General features: G+C 40.8%; 1 long non-coding RNA gene across 1 annotated transcript; it reads right to left on the reverse strand.

Annotated features, from left to right (window-relative positions):
• Positions 1–855: 855 nt before the first annotated feature.
• Positions 856–3,498, reverse strand: LOC142901969 (uncharacterized). Its single transcript, XR_012929018.1, has 3 exons — positions 3,029–3,498; positions 1,760–1,966; positions 856–1,376 (listed from the first exon to the last, which is right to left on the reverse strand). It is a non-coding gene; the product is annotated as an uncharacterized LOC142901969 (long non-coding RNA).
• Between the last annotated feature and the right edge of the window lie 15,927 nt (positions 3,499–19,425).

Genomic DNA, 19,425 nt, shown 5'->3' on the forward strand with positions numbered 1-19,425 from the left:
AAAAGTTATACAAAATGTATCATATATCAATATATCAGTGTCAAAAAGTAAGTTTCACACACAGGCATGTGTACACACACACACACACACACACACAGTCTTATTCGTCGTCTCTCAGGTGTGTTTATTACTTTGTTCACATCTGCAAACGTCTAATTATTAATATATGTCTGGATACGCACAAAATGCCATCATTGTAAAGGCTGCATAACTAAAACTAACGGCCACAGTGAATCAGCAGACACACAACACATACACCTTTCTTTCTAACACACAAAAACACACGCTAACCATTGGATATCTGGTGACTGTGTGAGTTGTTTGCGTTTTGTTACCCTGTCCCCACATTCTGCGCCGTGCTTTGCTGCAAACCTCCAAAAATAACTTTCCTTTTCCACTTTCCAATTTTCTCCTCTTCCTCTGGAGTGAGGTTTGATGAATGTCGCTCACATTAGTGTGACCTCCGAGATAACCTCCTCCTTTCTTTTCCCAGAAAATTCATCAGGCAGACTTGGCGAGCTCCAGGGATATGTGATTCAGCACTCGAGGTAAGTGTTTGTCACAGGGGCATCAGATGGCCAGATACTGGAGAGGAATGAGGGAACAGAGATGTGGGTTTTATTTCTTTTGGTTTTATTTATTTATTTCCTTGTGGAGGGGGGTGGGGGGTGTTTACTTTTATAACTATTTGACCCTGAATTCTATAGTTAGTGAATGAATAATGACACTATGACCATCATAAGCAACAGCTCAGTTGATTTCAGTTCTGAAGCTGAGGGGCTTAAGTAGGACTGCATGATGGTGTTGGGTCAAAGCATAAAGGCTGAAGATCTGAAAATACTGAATTCCATAATGTCTGGAAGCAGGAAGAGGACTGAGGCTCCATTATAGCTGAAGTGGACAAGAAAAATGACCTGAGCTCTCTTTCAATGCGATGAGATGCAAAAAGATGCCAATTATTTCTCTGTCATCCACTCGAGTTCAGTTCTTTTGAAGACGTCCATTGCACCGCGTGGCGCCGGCCCAAAAAACAAGGGATGTGATAGATAGAGGGAATGACAGGGGGGACAGACTCAAGTTCAGGAGCACTTGAAAAAAGATGTCAACGGCCAACATGGTGGCAACACTGTGTGTGTGTGTGTGTGTGTGTGTTTGGTAGTGTGTTGCACACACCACGCACACTGTACACCTGTGAATTTGCAGCCCTGAAGTAATCATCAGAAACACCTGTCCACTTCATGAGCTGGAAAGTGAGTGGTCCTCTGCTGGGTTGGTGTGGGCCCTCTTCCCGGATTGGCTTCCGTTCTGAGGAAGGTGGAGCTGAGCGTTTAGGACCCGAAAGAATCCAGTGGAGCCGGTGAGAGGAGGAAAAACTGCTCCAGTGTGTCAGAGTAAGAGTAGAAGATGCAGTTTTATATACAGTAGGACAATTACGACAACCAAACTGATGCCTTGTTTGTGTTTCTTCTTCTTATTCTTCTTCTTCTTCATAATAATAATAATAATAATAATAATAATAATAATAATAATAATAATAATAATAATAATAAAATAATTTTGTCAGTATGCAGAAAGTATAAGATTTTATCAAATAAAGACACAACTGAGCATAGAACACCTGTGTAAATGTGTCCCTTTCCATCATGGACGTGGGTGTTTTTTGTGTGTGTGTGTGTGTGTGTGTGTGTGAGACATTGTGATTTTAAGCTAAAATCCATTGTAACAAGTCCTGGTGTAATGAATGGTTTTGTGTGCTTACTTGATCTCCCACTCAGATATGCACTCCATTCACTGCAAATGTTGCTTTCAGAGGGTTTCTCATCAGATAGATGGATTCTGCAGGGCACAATCAGGTTCGCCACTGTTATGCATGCAATGGTGGGCTTGAATAAAAGAAAACTCACCCACTCAGCATCAGCTAGTAGTTCAGGTCAGTCCAATTTGACATGAAAATGAAATGAATAGTCTGAGAGATGGAGTAGAAGGGAAAACAATCTATGAATAAAATGCATGTCATTTCACATACAGGTCAGTAAAACTTTAATAACGGCTGGATACAATACGTGCTTTAAAGTGGCCGCAAGAGAGCGCATGTACACCAGAGCAGAGAGGTTCCATGCATGAGGCTTCACTACCGCGGCTGCAAGGACAATGTTGAGGCATGAATCAAATACATCAAGTCCCAAGTGTGTGAATATCATGTGAATATAATGTGAATGTGGTGTTTCCAAGGGGACCACTACCAGAGACAGACCTGCCTCCGCCAACAAAGACTCTCTTTAATTATATTCATCCGCAGGCATTTAATATAAAGCTAAACCACTGACAAATTTTTGCAGAGTTCCGTGCCAGATGTTGGTCCACTGACGATAGAGGTCCCTTGGTTGTAAGAGAGTTCTGGTAATAGAAAGTGACTGTCTGCATTTAGGTTTGTATCCAGCATCATTTTATCACTCGACAAGCACACCATCACAGCATGTTCCTTCCTCACTCAGTTAGCGTCTTTGCTTGGGTTCAGATGTAGCGGCTACTTGAAGGCACGCAACATTTCCAACTAACTAACACAACTAAGGTTTTACGAATGGTTATATTAATCATTGTATCAAGCATGAGTTTAGCCAACATTACATTCACACGCATGTTAATCTGCAAGGATAGAAAGGGCTCAATATCAACACACAGAGAGGCACCAGCGCTTCACGTAGCATTTTTTTTTATCACCTCATATCTGACTAAAATTGCGTATTGCCCCTTTAAAGCAGGTAGTTTAGTATAGAGTGTTCTCTGGATATCAGTTATAAAAAAAATAATAAAAACAACTGTGGACGTGATATTAGTTCCACCATTGTGACTTTAGGGACATCAACTGGCCCATAAAGAGCGTTAAAGCTCTTCTCACACACACACAGTTGTTGCCTGTCAGTACTTTGACAGGCATTTGCACTTGATGTCTGCGCTCTTGTCTTGTCGCCATTATGTCATGTCAAGGGATTTTTTTTTTTTTTTTTAAGTGTATCAATTTCACCACGCAGACGGAGCAGTGTTGTGTTTCTCACACTTCCTGTCAGCTGTGTTTTTGTTGTTTTTTTTTGTCGTTGTTTATTTTTTGTTTTCGGAAGAGCAGTGCAGTCAGTGAACTCTTGTTTCGAGTGTCATTGGTTCCAGCCGTTCCATGCTGTGCTGCGAATCGCAGGGAAAGACAGAGAAACACGTTATAATCATTTATATGCACACAAACATCTCTAAACATATCAGTGTCAAAATAAGACAATAAAGCTTGAAGCAAACCAGAACGAAGGTGGCAAAGAATTGATAATGATTTAATATGAGTCTTTATTTTACAACACGAGCATTCGTTTTAGTTGTCCCCAGAGAGACCTCAGCCTTTTTTCTATAGCTATTAAAAGTGCTGCTCATAAACGTAAAGGGTGAGTGTAGGGATAGGAGCACATTTCACTCACATACTTTTGATAGAGGCTCTGTGATCACTCACTGGGATGATACTGCCACAGCAGGGAAGAAAACATTGTCATATTTGTTAAAACCACTGAATAAATAAATATAATCTACAATAGATTCTAGAGATCTAGAGTCCAGTGTGGACCCAGGCCCATTCTACCATTCTGCCCGCCCTTCCTTGTTCTTTGCTTTTCCAGACTGGGCTTTCCTTGGCCCGTCCCTCTGTGAAGGAATCACCTGTGAAGAGTCTACGCCCTCGGTCCATTCTCTCTTAGTGGCTCCTGACTTTGCTAGCACTCGTTTGGGCTTCTCGTTGCTAAGTAATTTCAGCCCACGCTTGCCTGTCAGTGCGCAGCACCCTCACCCGTAGCTCACCACTAATTAAACTTGAAAGCATGCAAATAAAAAAAAAGACACTTTCAAAGATTGGAGATCCAAGTTTTTGTAAATAATAGCAACGTGGTACCTCATTGTTTACTAGTTCTTTGAAAAGGTGTTCTCCCTCTCGTGGGGTTGTCAGGGCTCGCTGGTTATAACTGTTGATTTCAATTAGTATGAAACATTAGCAAAATGATTTCTTTTCTGCTTAAGACTTGTAAGTGAAGTCATTTTTTTGTTTGTTTGGCTATCAGAGAATAGTATGAGGAAAAATATCAGAGAAGAACTAATTACATCTTACGCAAAGTCAATACCTACACAGTCAGGAACCAGCATAAGTAAAGATATGGTACAATTCCATAATGCAATCCTTGAAACTACTGTTTCAAGAAGTGCCAGTCCTTTAGTTTCAATTAAAACAGGTGGTTTGTCGTCTCATTCCAGGGCTTTTGCACAAAACAGATGGGGAAGCAAAAAGGCTAATCCACGGTTCTTACAAGACAAAGACACACTGTCTGGGTAACATTTGAACAGCTGGGTAAATGTCCAAATGATAATCCAATGCAAACTTAAACAAGATTTCATTACCTCGCTATTATTAGTTTTTCCGTAATTGTCGTATTATGAAGCTGTCTCCCATCTGTAGATTTTTCAAATTGTACGAATTCTATTTATTTATTTATTTATTTTTTTAACATTGACATGACATTTGTATCCGTGCCAAGTTGACCTAATCCCAAAATAATAATTGAAAATATTTGTGAAACAACTTCTGCTTTACTCAACAACAACTGAATTTAGTAATTTCATCTCTGACCCGTTTTCTGTCCTTTCTTGTCTTGACTGATCAGTTGAGTCCATGATCTCGACTTGGGAGTTGGGAGACAGTCGAGCTGATGAACAAAATTACATTTTAAAAATATTCATGGAAATTCAGATCTATTGTTTTTAAAATAAGGACACAATTTCAGGGCAATTGTATTCTGACCTTCCTGTGAAACAAGTTGGACTGACACGCAAACACTCTCAGCCTCAATTCTTCCTTCCAAATTAAAACACTTATCAGATGACTGAGAATGAAGGCCTCTTATCAAATCACTCCTTCCCTCGTGATTACAGCAATGACTCAACAGGTTCAGGTTTTTCATTTTTATTACACAGTTCAATTTTACTATGGTTGTTTGGTGATTTGAATGTCGAGTATTGTTTCACATTTGGACATTGGACTATGGTCCTGGTTTCAGCCCCCAAAAAACATTCAAATATGTCCGCCCTTCCTTCTTCCTTATGCTAAATATCAGTTCATTGGTTTAAACAAGAGCTTTCAGGAAACAATGCAAATACATGTGGGAAAATTCTACCCCACGTTGCCAATTTCAATCAGAAAATGCTGCATGGTAGGTTGTTGCCCTGTATGTTGACTAAAGATACTGACTGGCTCCAAATTGCTCCCATGATAAGTTTCCTGGTTGAATTACTTTTGCCAATGTGTCACTGTCCTTCCCCTTGTCCATGTCTGGCCCCTTTAACGTGGAGGCACCGCCTCGTCAGCAGTGATGCAGAGCATAGCCGTCACAGTGATGAGCGCAAGCAACTGTGATAGAGGAAGGCCTTCACTGGGCCTTTATGTCAGTGTCAGCCTGTGCTTCATCCTTATTTGCCACCGTGCCCTTGAAATGAGTAAACAAGATTGTGTATTGCCTCTGGTTTCTTTAATATTATGCCGGCATAATCTGGCCAAAGCGGCTGTTTTTTTTTTTTTGGTTTATGTTGTTTTGTATATACTTCCCCTGTTCCTTGGAAGAGCATGTAACCACTTTGATAAACAAGTCTGATTTTAACAGAGACACTGAAATGTTTCTTTTGCTTGTTTGTTTGATGAAGCCATTAAAAAAAAAAAAAAAACAGATCTTGAACTTCATAGAAATGTATGTTCAGATACGTATGTTTAGAAATGTATGTAGGCTCTGACTTTAAAATGCTTCCAGTTGATGAAAATGTCCTATCAAGCATGTGTAGTTTTGCAAAGCTTAAAGGGGACCTATGATGCTTTTCCACTTTTCTGAGCTCTAAATACTGTTACAATGTTGAACCCTATCGTCAAACCATCCGAAATCTTCAAACAATGAGGTTCATGCGTTTGGACGTGAGCCCTGCAAGTTGTTGGGCATGGTTCTAAACGTTCTGTTCACAGAGGGTTTTTTTAACACTAGGAACGCATTGACGTGAATGCGTTCCGGATCTCCTTTCATGGCCAAGCTCAGGCACACTCTCTGACCGGTTCTGCCCTCCCCCGCTCTGCCCCGGAAGTGATGTCGCAGTGCGCTGCTCCAAGAAAATATTTTTCGTTGTCAGGGAAATTAAAAAAAGAGAAAAGAAAGATATCGAGCGACGACCGAAGCACCAAGGACCGCAACAGTCAGAGTGGAACAAACAGAGAAAATGTTGGAGGTTTGTTCAGCCTAATGCGGATGCGATGGAACGCCGGTCCGGTCGGCAACGGGAATGAGACGGGCTTGACTCGGCCCCCTGGTGGACGGCGAGAGAATAGTCAGCCACGGCAATATTTGAAAACATGTATGAGGACTGTGAGTGTATTGTGACCTCAAGCAACATTAGTTTTAAGACTACTTGCAACGTACAACTGCTGAATCGTGTTCATGAACTGCGCTAACTCCATGCTCTGCTTGTGTTCTGTTCGCTGGCAGGAAACAAAATCATTGTAAGCCCTATTAGAATGGCAAAATGGCAAAAATACAATACAAAAACAAGGTCAGTACAAAAAGTAAAGTATATTTCCGGGGACACGGAAGGCACAAAAAACGTCCAGGGACCTTCGGTTCGCCTTGCGGCCGTAACTCAGCCCGCGCTGGGTCCGTACGAAGCTGGATTAGCCGGTAAACAGCTGCTAAAGGGTGAAGCCTTCATGACGCTAAGTGTTTAAATTGTGCCGGTTTCGTAAACTTTGCCCTTCACTCTTCACTCCCGCACCTGCGCACTGAGGAAGTGAGGCTCAGCAGCGACCAATCACAGCGGAGTGGGCTGGGCGGGAGGCGTACACGGAGGAGGCCGGGGGTGCAGTGAAGTAAAACAAACCGTTTTCGCGGGATGCAGGAAATACGAGGAAACGAGCAGCGAGATACACAGATCTACAAAGCTTTTAGTGCTGGCTCCTCTGGAGGGGCCAGAAATCAAATACAAAGGCCCGAAAATTAGTATAATAGGTCACGTTTAAATGATAGATTTAGTCGATATTTAACATTGACTTATGTGGGATTATTTGTGATTTATTTGCTGCAGTGGCACACCAACCCCGGGCTCATAGCTTTGCTTCTGATGAGAACATGCTCTGCTTTACAGCAAGACTCATTATGGCAACATCAAGCCCCACCAGAGGGTCGCTCACTAGTCTCTGTACAGTATATGTTTGTGATAGAGGAAGAGGATGAGAGGGGAAAAGCAGAGCTGTGGAGTAGAGGACTGGAAAGGCACGCTCCCACTAGGGGATGCTGGGCAGGCCAGCAAAGCCACCAGAGCAGCAGGGGGCGCTGTGTTCATGGAGCAAGGACTACCCTTCGTTTTCTTCAGAGTTTTAATGGGCAGAATTCCCAGGCTCAGCCGGGTCTGGTGACCTGAGGATCACGTCTTATTGTTTTGCAGATGATGTAGTGCTTTTGGTCTCTGGACCTGCAGCACTCAGCACAGCCAAGTCCTGCCTGGGGCGGAGGAGTTCAACTGACTCGGGATGTTGTTCATGAGTGGGAGCCGGATGGTGGAAGAGATACCGGGGCAATGGCCGCAGTGATCAGAGGCTAAAAACCCAGTCTCTTGCGATAAAGACACTCCATTTACCATTCAATTTATGTTGTGACTCTCACCTACGGTCATGAGCTCGAGAGTTAACGACCCAAAGAATGAGGTCGTGATTACAAGCACCCAAAATGAGTTTCCGCCGCAGGGCGGCTGGGCTCAGCCTTGGACGTCGGTTGAGGATCCCAGAGTAGACCTGCTACTTCCCTGCTGAGGAACCTGCTGAGGAACATGCTGAGGTGGCCCAGGCACTCGCTCAGGATACTTCCTTGGTGTCTCTCTGGGAGATGTTCTGGCTGCGGCCAACTGAGACACTTTGTTCTACATGCAAATAGATTTTCAACACGTGATTACTTATGATATTGGTCCAGCAAACAATTAAAATGATGTTTCGACTAAAATATATTGAGCCAGTCGCTGCTGGTGGGACTATGTCTCCTGGCTGGACAGAGATTTGGGATAGAGGAGCTGGTGGAAGCAGTCTGGGCTTCCCTGCAAGCAATGGACAACCTCCAGCATCCTGATAAGCATGGGGAAAGACTTTTTACGTTACCATTCACATTTTGAAAAAGAGTAGCTTTAAAACTGCTTCTCCAATCCTTTGCAACTTTCCATATACAGTATGTGTGTATATATATATATATATATATATATATATATATATATATATATATATATATATATATATATATATATATATATATATATATATATACATATAAGTATGTGAGTTTCTGATGTCAGTTCTGGGAAGCGTGGAGCGGTCAGGGAGGAATATACAGGACTTCTATTTTTAGTGGCTGCTGAAGCACAACAACAGAGCAGCTCAGAACAGATCACATGGGAGTTGTTGTTTGCAAACAAAACAAAAAGATCCTCTCTTTACCGCTCATCTTATTTCACTGCTGTAACAGGAGCCGCACACTCCACTTTCTAAAATATCTCAGCTCATCAATTTGACAATTGCGGATTTAAGAAATGAAGCAGTTTGATGCTGTTGGAGAACAACAATCTGTAAAACGTGTGCAGTTCAGAAGCTTCGTCCTTCTTCTTCATGTGCTGCTTAAGGTGCTGCTTATTGAACATTACAGCTCACACCATGTGTGTAAATTCTAGAAGTCAGGTCCCGTGACTCCCTCAGTCTGGCCCGGTGCCGTACTGCTAAAGCATCAGGTAGGAGTTGCCACACAGATCGTTCACACAGCGCAGCCGCAGTGGAACGCACAATTTAATCCTGTTACATTTTGAATATATTTGAGGGGAAAATCACAGGAGATCAGGAGCAAAGTAGTTTCTTATGAGGTGGATGTGGTCCACCTTGTGAATGTGATCAGTTTGGATTCACTTTGCAAAGCTTTAGTTGACCTCTTTTTGACCTTTTGGTTTGCAATTATTTTTGAGCTCATATATCATCCATGCACACGCCAGGTAATGTACACCACACGACCTTGGAACCTCGGGGAGAACGACTTTCAGTGTGCCATGTAATGACACTGATCTCTGTACTACCATAAAATTGTAATCATCCTTAATGTTTTCTTGAAGGGTAAATTATTTCATTGCTGATCACTGAAAACACACACACTCGCACACATACACGTGTGCACACACACACACACACACACACACACACACACACACACACAAAAACAGCAAACTTGTCCTTGGTGACTTTATTCTTTGCGTGCGTCTGCATTTATTTCCTCGTGTTTTCCAAATCGTTGCTAATGACAACTGTCTTGCACTGCTTCCACCCAAGTCACATGGGGGAACATTATATTTACACTGTTTGTTTTTTCTGCGGTGGAAGAAAAAAAAAATGGTGTTCCCTCCTGTCGTGCCACAAGTAAGGGCCTTCCTTTAAATACATGCTTGTAGATCAATACAGCCCATGTCACCTTAAAAGAAGCAGCAGAAGCAGCAGCAGCAGCAGCAGCAGCAGCAGCAGCAGCAGCAGCAGCAGCAGCAGCAGCAGCAGAAGCAGCAGCATTTTCCTGCTCAAACTTGCACATCTCAACCTTGACTTGACAGCAGCTAATCTCAAAGCTTTGTTTTTCAGAGTGATCCACTGCTTGTTTGAGGCGGGTGTGTATTGAATCTATCAACCTTTAAAAGTTAACAAGTTGTCTAGGGAAATGCCATTTGTACCAGCTCGATTGAAAATGTCAGACTCTGATAAAATGAGGAAGTGTGGAGAATCCGCAGCGAAGTGAGTGTGGATCGGAAGGCTTTGTGCCTCTGTGACATGACTTCTGGGCTGTCAGCTGTAAAAATGGATTGAGTCTCGGAAACAATCCTAATTAGTAGCTAATAAAAAACTACCGTTTAAGTGTCATAACTAGGCGCTATTTTCTGAAATGGTGGTGTATAAATAGTAAACGTGAAAACACGTAGCTGTGTCACCATCCCAATGCCGTTTCAAGTCCTTCCTGCCCCTGACAAGGCTGCTTCCCAAGGGTTCACACTGCTTCAACTCTGCCAGCAGTTACACCAACACTGCTTAATGAGAAAGAAGAGAAATGTTAATGATATATAGTTAGAGTTGTTCATTTTTCTTAATGTTTGTTTTCCCCTGTAATGAGTTCTTGCCACAACTCTCATTTGTCATCTTCAAGGTAAGTGAACAAAAGCAAATTGCGTAAAGTAGGTTAAATCACCATGTTGGGAAATGTTTGACTGCTGCTGGTAATTGTACTGGAGTGGGAAACTATAGCAAGATGTTTTCCCTTATTCCATTATGTGCTTTGATCAGCTGAAAGACTTTTTTTTTTAATTTTGTTTGATGTATATTAATTGCGTGGATTTTTTTTTCTTCCTCAATTGTGTTATTGCAAGAGGAAAAAAACAAATTTGCATGTGTGTCACAACATATTAACATAAAATGCTCAAGTAAAAAACAAACAAAAAAAAACATAGTTTTCTATGGACTGACGATTTGACACATGCAAAATATTTTCCTACGTTTCTTTTTTTGTGTGTGCGTGTTTTCATAAGAATCATAACGGTTGCACTTGGCGCTCTGTTGAAGACACTGGAGTTTCAGTGTTGTCAGCAGGAGGTAGCACCACTTGACTCAATTTGACTGCTTTCATTGAAGTGACATCAGTTGGAGTTGATTCTCCTGACTCAACTTCTTCCTTCATTCTGCTGCGAGTGAGGCTGCGTTGTCTGCCGCACGTGTTCCTCCCGCTTCCACTGCAGGCGGCCTCTCTGTACATACAAATACATGCAGATGTGGGATAGAGGAAGAACTTCACTTTTTAATGGGTGGCCATTATCCTTTTAATTGCACCCAAATTTCATTAGTTAACAAATAATTCAGCTAAAATCTCCAGTATATTGCAGTGAAGGGGCACCTACATTAATCAAATGCCATGTGTTCCCTAGATTTCTGGATACAGCAGCATAAACATTTAACACTTAATATCTGCCAATAGCTTATAAATGTCTTATAAAAGGTCATTATTATAAAGTGTTACCGTTTTTGTTTAGTTTTCTTTTTATACGTTTCTAAAAGATTTTTTTTTTGTAAATGGGATGAAGTCTGTTTCCATTTTTCTGTGTGTTCAAAAAAAACACAGAACAAACAAAAAGCAAAACAAAGCTGAAAAAAAGCATCTGATGCTTTCAGTGATTTTAATGGATGACGAGTGTTTCTTTCTCATTTGTGCTGTTATTTGCCTTTGACTATTAATGCTCATCATTCTCTAAAGCTACGCCCTATCATTTATTCAGAACCTCTCATATATTCTTCTCTGCACACCTTTCTAATTGAATGTGCAGACACGTTAGGCCGTATTAGTTATGCAGCCTTAAACTAATTTGCATCTTGTGTTATTAATTCTCTACAATACATGGTAATTAGCTAACTTTACCTGTGAGCGAAGGTCTACGGGACATTAAGACCTGCTGTGATGTATGTTTGGAGAGACTGAGACTGGGGCTGGGAGGGCGGGGGGGGGGGGGGGGGGTGTGATATATGACAGATCCTAATTTCCAGCTGCACGACACAACAATTCAGCACAAAAGGGGTTTTATGGTGTACGGAAGGCGCAGTGTTACAAGTTTGTATTTTGGAAGGAAGTGTGACTCAACCATGAACAGTGAGTCAGCTGAACATTATTACAACCTTCAAAACAACACAGAGGAAGACAGCTGGAATTACTCGCTCGTCTCTGTGTTATATATATATACACACATGTGCAATTGCACACACACACACACACACACACACACACACACTGATATTTCCTCTCTGAACACCGCTGCTCCTCTCCCTCGACCTTGATCAATGGTCGGTGCAGGTTGCCCTGCCCAGAGGTCATCATCAGTCCCCCATGAGCAGATTTGTTACTGTTTGGTGCTGGGATGTGGTTTAGAAGTTGATACACCACAGGGAGTCCTCAGGATTTCTGGCTCTGGCTGCACTATAGCCATTACCTTTCCTTCACACTTAAGACTTTCATTTCCCCCTCGTCTGTTCAAGAATGATTTTTTTTTCCTTCCAAATTCAGCCTTTGAACGAGTGCAATAAACGTGAAAGGAATCAACGGCAAAGGAAAAGGAAGCAAAGTGTCCCCCCCCCCCCCCCCTTTATTCACCCACTGCAGAAAATAAAACAAAAAGTACAGCAATTCAATTTAGTGATAAGGGCTTGAATTATGTTTCAAAAGATTTTTTTAATGCGATTAAAAAAAAAAGACGTCAGGGTGGTTTGGCCTGTGGCATAGGCCAAGAGGATGAACAAATGAGGAGCGTCAATCCCCCTCCTCCGCTGGAAACGCATGTTCATTTCCATAAGTTCATAAGAAGCTTAGTTCACAGGCTTTCTGAAACTTAATTCGCCACATTAATTACGTCCCCGTTGTTCACGTTTCATCGGCATCTTCATCGCTCTGCTAAAGTTCGCTCATATTTCCATTATGACAGCTTCTTGATAACTCACTGGGGAGGGTAAATATTTCTTTAAGCTTTGACAAACAGCTAATATAAATGGCGTCTGGTTCACCATCTGCCTCTGACATCTGATATCTGCCTCTGATAGTTGGCCACGAAAACTTAATGGTTTCACTGTGCACACGTCGCTGAGAGCCGGCTTTAAAATTATTTTAAGCCTCGTTGGCATTCAGCACAAATGTGAAAGCGCTGCATCTCCAAAGCTCACGCTCTTTGTTCTACTGCCAGCAAGCTCGCCGCTGGATTGTATTTATTTGGTTTGCTGCACACATGTATGTATATATATATATATATATATATATAAATATATATATATATATATATACATACATATACATTAGGTCTAATTCAAAGAAAACAACTCACAAAAGAGAGTGAAATTATTCCGATGGGAAAACTGCAGGTTCCGCACTGCTTAGCGCTGGCACGCAGTTAACCTGTGCTATCTTTATATCGACTCCACAAAGGAAAAGCCGCTTCGCCGCAGCGCATTAATCACTTGCAGCACAACTTAATTGTGTAGCCATATTTGGTCACTGAGATGAATGTTTAAATGACAGTTTTTCTCCTCTTTTTAATTTTTCATGAGGGCATTATATCTTGTGTTTAACTGCAAAGTACCATTTGATTGAATCTATCATAAAGGACTATATTTGAATCAAAGGGAGACGGCGCTGACTCGGAAAATGAATTATCCTTAATTGATGAATTACAATGCCACAATTAGTCTGCCCCTGAATTTGTCTTTATAATGTGTGTCTTTCTACATATGAATGTTCTTTCCCCTGCTATTTTCAGATCTAATGCAGCTCATTCTTAACATGTGGACATTTTAATATGCATGCCTTAATAGGAGGCATTACAGCTCAAATGGGTCATAACTGATCAAAATCAGTCAGATCAAAGTCGACGCGGCACTGTGCTGTCAAGGAACTTAAGTCTGAGTGGCTGCACTTTTCTCAGCCCCATTTTTTATTTGCTGCGATGTGGCCCGCCGCCTCCGCGCTGTGAATCCATTTGAAAAAAAAAAAAAGAAAAAAGAATGCATGCATTCATGTTTCATGGTTCCCTCTAAATTATCTTTTGTTAACACGACATATAAAGAATATATGACGGTTACATTTGTCATTTATGTACGATCGATCGTAAAATGATCGACTTGAGTGTCCGTGCGCCTGTTCTCCCTGCTGGCTCACGCTGCCATCGCCTGGCCCTGCACTTTCAAGTCACACTCTTCCATGGGAAAGGAGCTTCTTTTGTCTCTGAGGACGACATCGTTAGCCGTTCTCTGTGCCATCACCCATTACAGTCTTGTGAACTACAAACCGAGTGAATGACACATAAGAGAAGAAAACGCCGCTACTAGTTTGGAGCCATTAAACGTAAATCTTGGTGAGACGCTCACATCCCGGCAGTTACCTTGAAAAAAGTCGATGTTTCTTTTGAACTGAACGTAGTTGACTTGCTGCGAGTTAATGCGCCCGTGCAGACGTCTTTGAAACTGCTCTTCGTTATGCTCCAACTTTTTCTCTTTTTTATTCCTTCCCTGTAGTTCTCGGCGCTGAACTTGACCCTTATTCAGCTCTAATTAATAGATCAAACAGATGACGGCTCCTCATCCTACAACAGTCTTTATTGTGAATTTTAACCATCGCGTTTTTCATGCTGCACTGCACTGAAAGGAAAAGTACAAATCTGCTCAACATTTTTTCGTGTGTGTTGAAGCTGCGCAGTTTGTTTCTCGCGATATGGGCAACAGTGTGTTGGCTTTTGTTTTGGGTTTTCAGCTGTATTCTTTAAGTCATTTTTTGGTGTTGCCTCTTATCTGAACAATTACAACAAATCAAATTAAATGCAAGAAGATGCACTTGGACAAAATTTTAGTCAGGGGTTACAAATGTGTATCGGGCAAATTAAGTAAATGGGGTGGCTTGAATAAAGTGAACCAATAATAATAATAATAACAATAATAGATAGATAGATAGATAGATAGATAGATAGATAGATAGATGTCTTTTGTTTTCCTCATGACAATAAACCAAGCCAACAGCACTGCAGCACAGCGCAGTGCTGAGGAAGCCTGGGTCTTGGCATTTATGTGGATGCCACTTGACACAAACCATCTGTCCAAACACCCTCGCCGACCAGCAGAGTCCTGCTGGCTGCACTGGACCCTCGTAGGCAGGACTTCCTGCTCTGCCACAACACAAACAAGGTTTCCTGTCTGCTGAGGTAGAGCTTCAAGTTTCCACCTGTTTCCAACAGTCATATAATGAGGGAGGGGCCAGACTTAAAAAAAAGATGTGTGAATTTGGCTGTATGACCAATCAATCAATCAATCAATCAATCAATTGTTGCTTGATTCCAGGGGAAACTATAGCGGCAGCTCGTCTGCATACAATGTTGTGCTTGCCAATGATTTCTCCAAATGGAATAATAATATAATAATTCTAAAGAGTTTTTTGTCGCTTTCTTCTGTACTTCAGATTCAGCAAAATGTACAACATCCAAAAAACGGATCACAACTTTTGGTTGCGGTTAATTTCATAGTAGAAGATCATAAGAAGCATAAAAAGAAATATAAATGGAGTATAAGTTAAAAGGAAAATATGTAATTCTCAATCCCTTATAGGTTTAGTAATGTCAAGGTTTTGGGGTTTTTTGTGCCATGCTACAGCCTTCTCCACGACACCAAGCAACAGCCAACAGGATACTGACCCAGTACAGGAGAATGAATGTGTTCAATGTTCAGGGCTGGAACACGATGGTGTAGCAGATTTGGGAAAGGCAAGCTAAGCACTTGCAATAGATATGAGTGTCCTCTGGGTGCGAGGCAGTGCAGCTGAGATTGTGAGCCACCACTCCTCTCTTGCCCACAGCCAGTAGCCTGCATCAACTCTTCCTTCAGAAGTCGAAAAGCCCGCTGGTCCTCTCTTATGTCTTTTGTCATCATCATAGTCCCCAGCGGCAGGGGAGGCTTTTTACATCCTTGTCATTAGCAGTACCCTCAGCGTGGTCTTTTTCTGCTCTGGACTCTCATCGTGCTCCACTCTCTTTGGCCACGGTGACATGTGACACTCAGCAGTAGAAGCACAAAGAAAAAAAGTACCTTTACATTACATTACATTTTTGGAAAAAGAATATATACTGTAAATGTCATAATAATATAATATATTATCTACATAAACCCCAGTTTAATTTAGTCATTTAATCATAATAAGTGTGAATAAGAGAGTGCATTAAGAATTTGATTTCTTTTATTGTAAAAGTAAAAGATGTAAACATGTAAGGTAATTATATATTCCACGCTTTGCCCCATTTTTCCATTTTTTCCAAACGTTGAAAAAACAAATGGAATATTGTTTCCAAACACCATGACCTTTCACCTCTAAAGACCAAAACCTTTTCTAGAAATGTGCCAGTCTGACTAAAGAGGGACTGAAGGTCATTACTCTAACTTTGCTACTAATTTCTTGGTTATATATGGATGACGAAAGAGTCACAATTAATGAAAATGATTTCCGCCCATTAATATTCTAAACTAAATTTACTCCTTTAATTAAGTCTGCACTTAAAATAGATTCATTTAAGCATTCATTTAGCATTAAAATAATTTTTTAGCCTCTCCCAATAAATAAAAATTAGGACTGACATAATAATAATAATAATGATGATAATGATAATAATAATAATAATAATGATAATAATAATAATAATAATAATAATAATAATAATAATAATAATAATAATAATAATAAGAGTACTTATTTTTTGACTTGACGGCAGGATGAAAGAGAAACAAACACAACAGACACCTCGTAACCATCAACTGGATGAAGACATTTTACATTTACATTTGAGGCTGATTTCACCTCAACTCCATTTTCGTTCTGCTTCGTTATTTCTTGTAAGACTTTATTGGACAAAAGCGAGAAGACAGGGAAAGTTTTATGGTGTCGCTTAGCACAAGGATTTGTCTCAGCTGACTGAGAACAAGACTCGCAATTCCTCCTTTCGACATTAGCATAATCTTCTGAGATCCATCTGACCCACTGCGGCGTCCTTCATCTGCAGAACAATTCTCAGAAATGATTATGTGCTTTGACAGGGCAGATAATTGAGCATGTTCGCCTTTCCTCCAGTATGCTTTGGCAGTGATGCTTCAAATAAACAAATTCCACACCAGTCATTTCCACCAGGTCCACTCCTCTGGACCCCCCCCCCCAATCTCTCTCTGATTGTTGATGCAAGAATGTCAAAGTGTTGCTAACATTTGACCTCATTTACATGTGCTGTACCTTGATACTGGACGCAGCCTGGCGTCCCACCATTTAAATTTCTTAAGTGTGCTGGGTGGCACCAGGCCTCCGCAAGCTGCTTTGTCGTTTCCACCATATGGCACCGTGACAGTGTTTTCCTCTCTAATTAGTCTTTAACACATATGCCAAGTCCAAATGACTGTAATGTCAGGGCTGCACGGAGTAGCTTTAGCACGTTTGCAATGAGTTACTGTACAGAATTAACAAGGAAAAACATTTTGGTGCTGCACAAACATCGACTTTAACAATTTTTAAAAAGCTAAAAGCTGCAGGATGAGTGGGCCAGGGTGGCCAGGGTAGCAGGGAGCCGTCCTTCAAGTTTAAAGCAAAAATCTGTTCTTTTTTTTTATATATATATATATACAGCTTAATTGGTTTTCACTTGCAGTAATACATTAGCTCAACAATTATTAAAACTATATGCAGTGCGAGGCTGCTATGGAGATGTGTGTGAGTGGTATAATGTGTTTCATTATGTTAGTTGAAAAAAAGGCAGAGGTGGTAGGTGGTAGATTGTGTGTGAGGTCAGGCTATTCACACAGAATAAATGAAATGCACTGCAAGCCACAAAAGTTCATAAAAAAAAAATTTGAATTTCAGAGTTGCTAATGATCACTTATACCTTTTTCAGGCTTTCATCCACATGATTTGAACAAAACCAACTGCATGCCACGACTCACCGGCGAGTCCTTGGTTCTAGGTTTTTAATGGGACGGCATGCATCATGGTGCGAGTTTGTTTAGGATTAAAACTTTGTCTACTTCACAGACAAGGTGAGCAGTAAGAACAGCTGCTGCTCGTCTGCTCCTCTACCGTGACAAAGACACTGTGACCATGAACACAGGTCGTCCAGCTCTTACAATCACTTGGTTCTGCCTCCTTCCACAGCTGAATCTGCAAGAATTATAACAGATAATAAAAAAAAAGAAATAGTCAAAGAGCATGATATAAAATGTTCCCGTGCTTTTTTTTCTCCATCTCTGCTGCTCCAAAAAATTCATTAAACTTCAACTGAAAAAAAAAAAAAACTAAAAAAAAACAAAAAAACCTTTGAGACGCACTGTCTCATCTAATAAGAAACACCAATAATTGGATGAAGAAGGACCAATACCAAGGGTAGGATAAAAGTCAGATCTTTGACTCTGAAGTCATAATTCTGTGATAAAAAAAAGAACAGGATGGTGTGTGCAAGTTCAGCAGCAGACCGGCAATAAAATTGTAATATAATTAATGGAAGAATAATACTGCAACAATAAAGCAGCCTTTCACTCATGTAGTATTTTGCTTTTTGATTAATTTTAATCATGTAATTTAATTCACCATTAAAGACATTGGGCGAAACGTCTTGATAACAACTTTTCTTTTTTTTTTTTTTTAAGCGTCATAATTCTTTTAACCCTTCATGGTTTTCCGTGCAGAAGTGCAGAGCCTGTGGGCAGCAAAATAAAAACCAATGCATAAAATGAAAACAAAAAGCAGTCGCTCTTACAAATGAGAGCTACAAGCATGGCAACTATCCAAGCGCCTGAATTTCCCTTCGGATGAAATGCACAGCGCAGTGCTTTGATTGCCTGGACGTCACATCCTGTTGTGGAGGATCTTGTAGCAAGGAGCCAGCGGTCAGTTGGCTCACAGAGTCAATCCTGAGAGTTTGGATTCTCTTCTTATGTTTACCTTGAGGCCGTTTCAAGGAGATATTTTCACCTGTGGTGTTGTGCCAAAAATAGTTTTATGCTCAAAGTTGTAAAGTAGCGCACGATTCATCCGTTTTTCTTCTTATGACACGTTTCTCCTTTGTTACTGCAGCATTGCTTTTGTTGTCTTGCTTTTGATCAAAGAATATGTTCAAATTGGCCATATGAGCGAATGAAAATGCCTCGTTCCAGGGGGCTGAAGCACATTGACTTCCTCTTGTTGAGGGACTTTAATCAACTCTGAGTGTTCACCTAAAGTTAGGCGCATACGAGTCCCCATGACAACCATGAACAAGAGGAAGTCACTGTACAAAATGTCTTGTTCCATTGGAACAAGACAATTTCATACGCTCATACGGTGCAGTTGAACATAATGTTATAAAGAGAAGAAGAAAAAAAACAAGTACATGTGCTAATTAGACATATATTTCTGTGAAAATGATTGGAATTTTTGTATTAAATACAAAACCTGTTTTTTTCCTGAGCCAGCAGGATTCAGTTGAATTTTTAGAATAAAAATAACATCAAAATCATTTCTCATTACTCATTACTTTGACACCATCAAAAAGTATACTAGGAGGGAGACTTTGCAAGCAGGCAAAGATTTGATGGTCTTCCTGAATTTCTTTGGGTTTTTGAGGTCTTCTGTTGTTGTCATCACCCTTTAATCTTCATAAAAGAATCAAATAGACCGATTGGAGAAACCACTGGCATTTCTATCCAACCGCAGCTCTACCAACCTTTTCTCACAAGGTTCGACTGCACCATGCCACCATTAGCAGCTCCGTGCTTTTGATGACGCCAAGCAG

Source organism: Nelusetta ayraudi, unplaced genomic scaffold (genome assembly GCF_046127955.1).
Source record: "Nelusetta ayraudi isolate G7.1 ecotype Tasmania unplaced genomic scaffold, CSIRO-AGI_Nayr_v1 ptg000005l, whole genome shotgun sequence".
NCBI classification, from domain to species: Eukaryota; Metazoa; Chordata; class Actinopteri; order Tetraodontiformes; family Monacanthidae; genus Nelusetta; species Nelusetta ayraudi.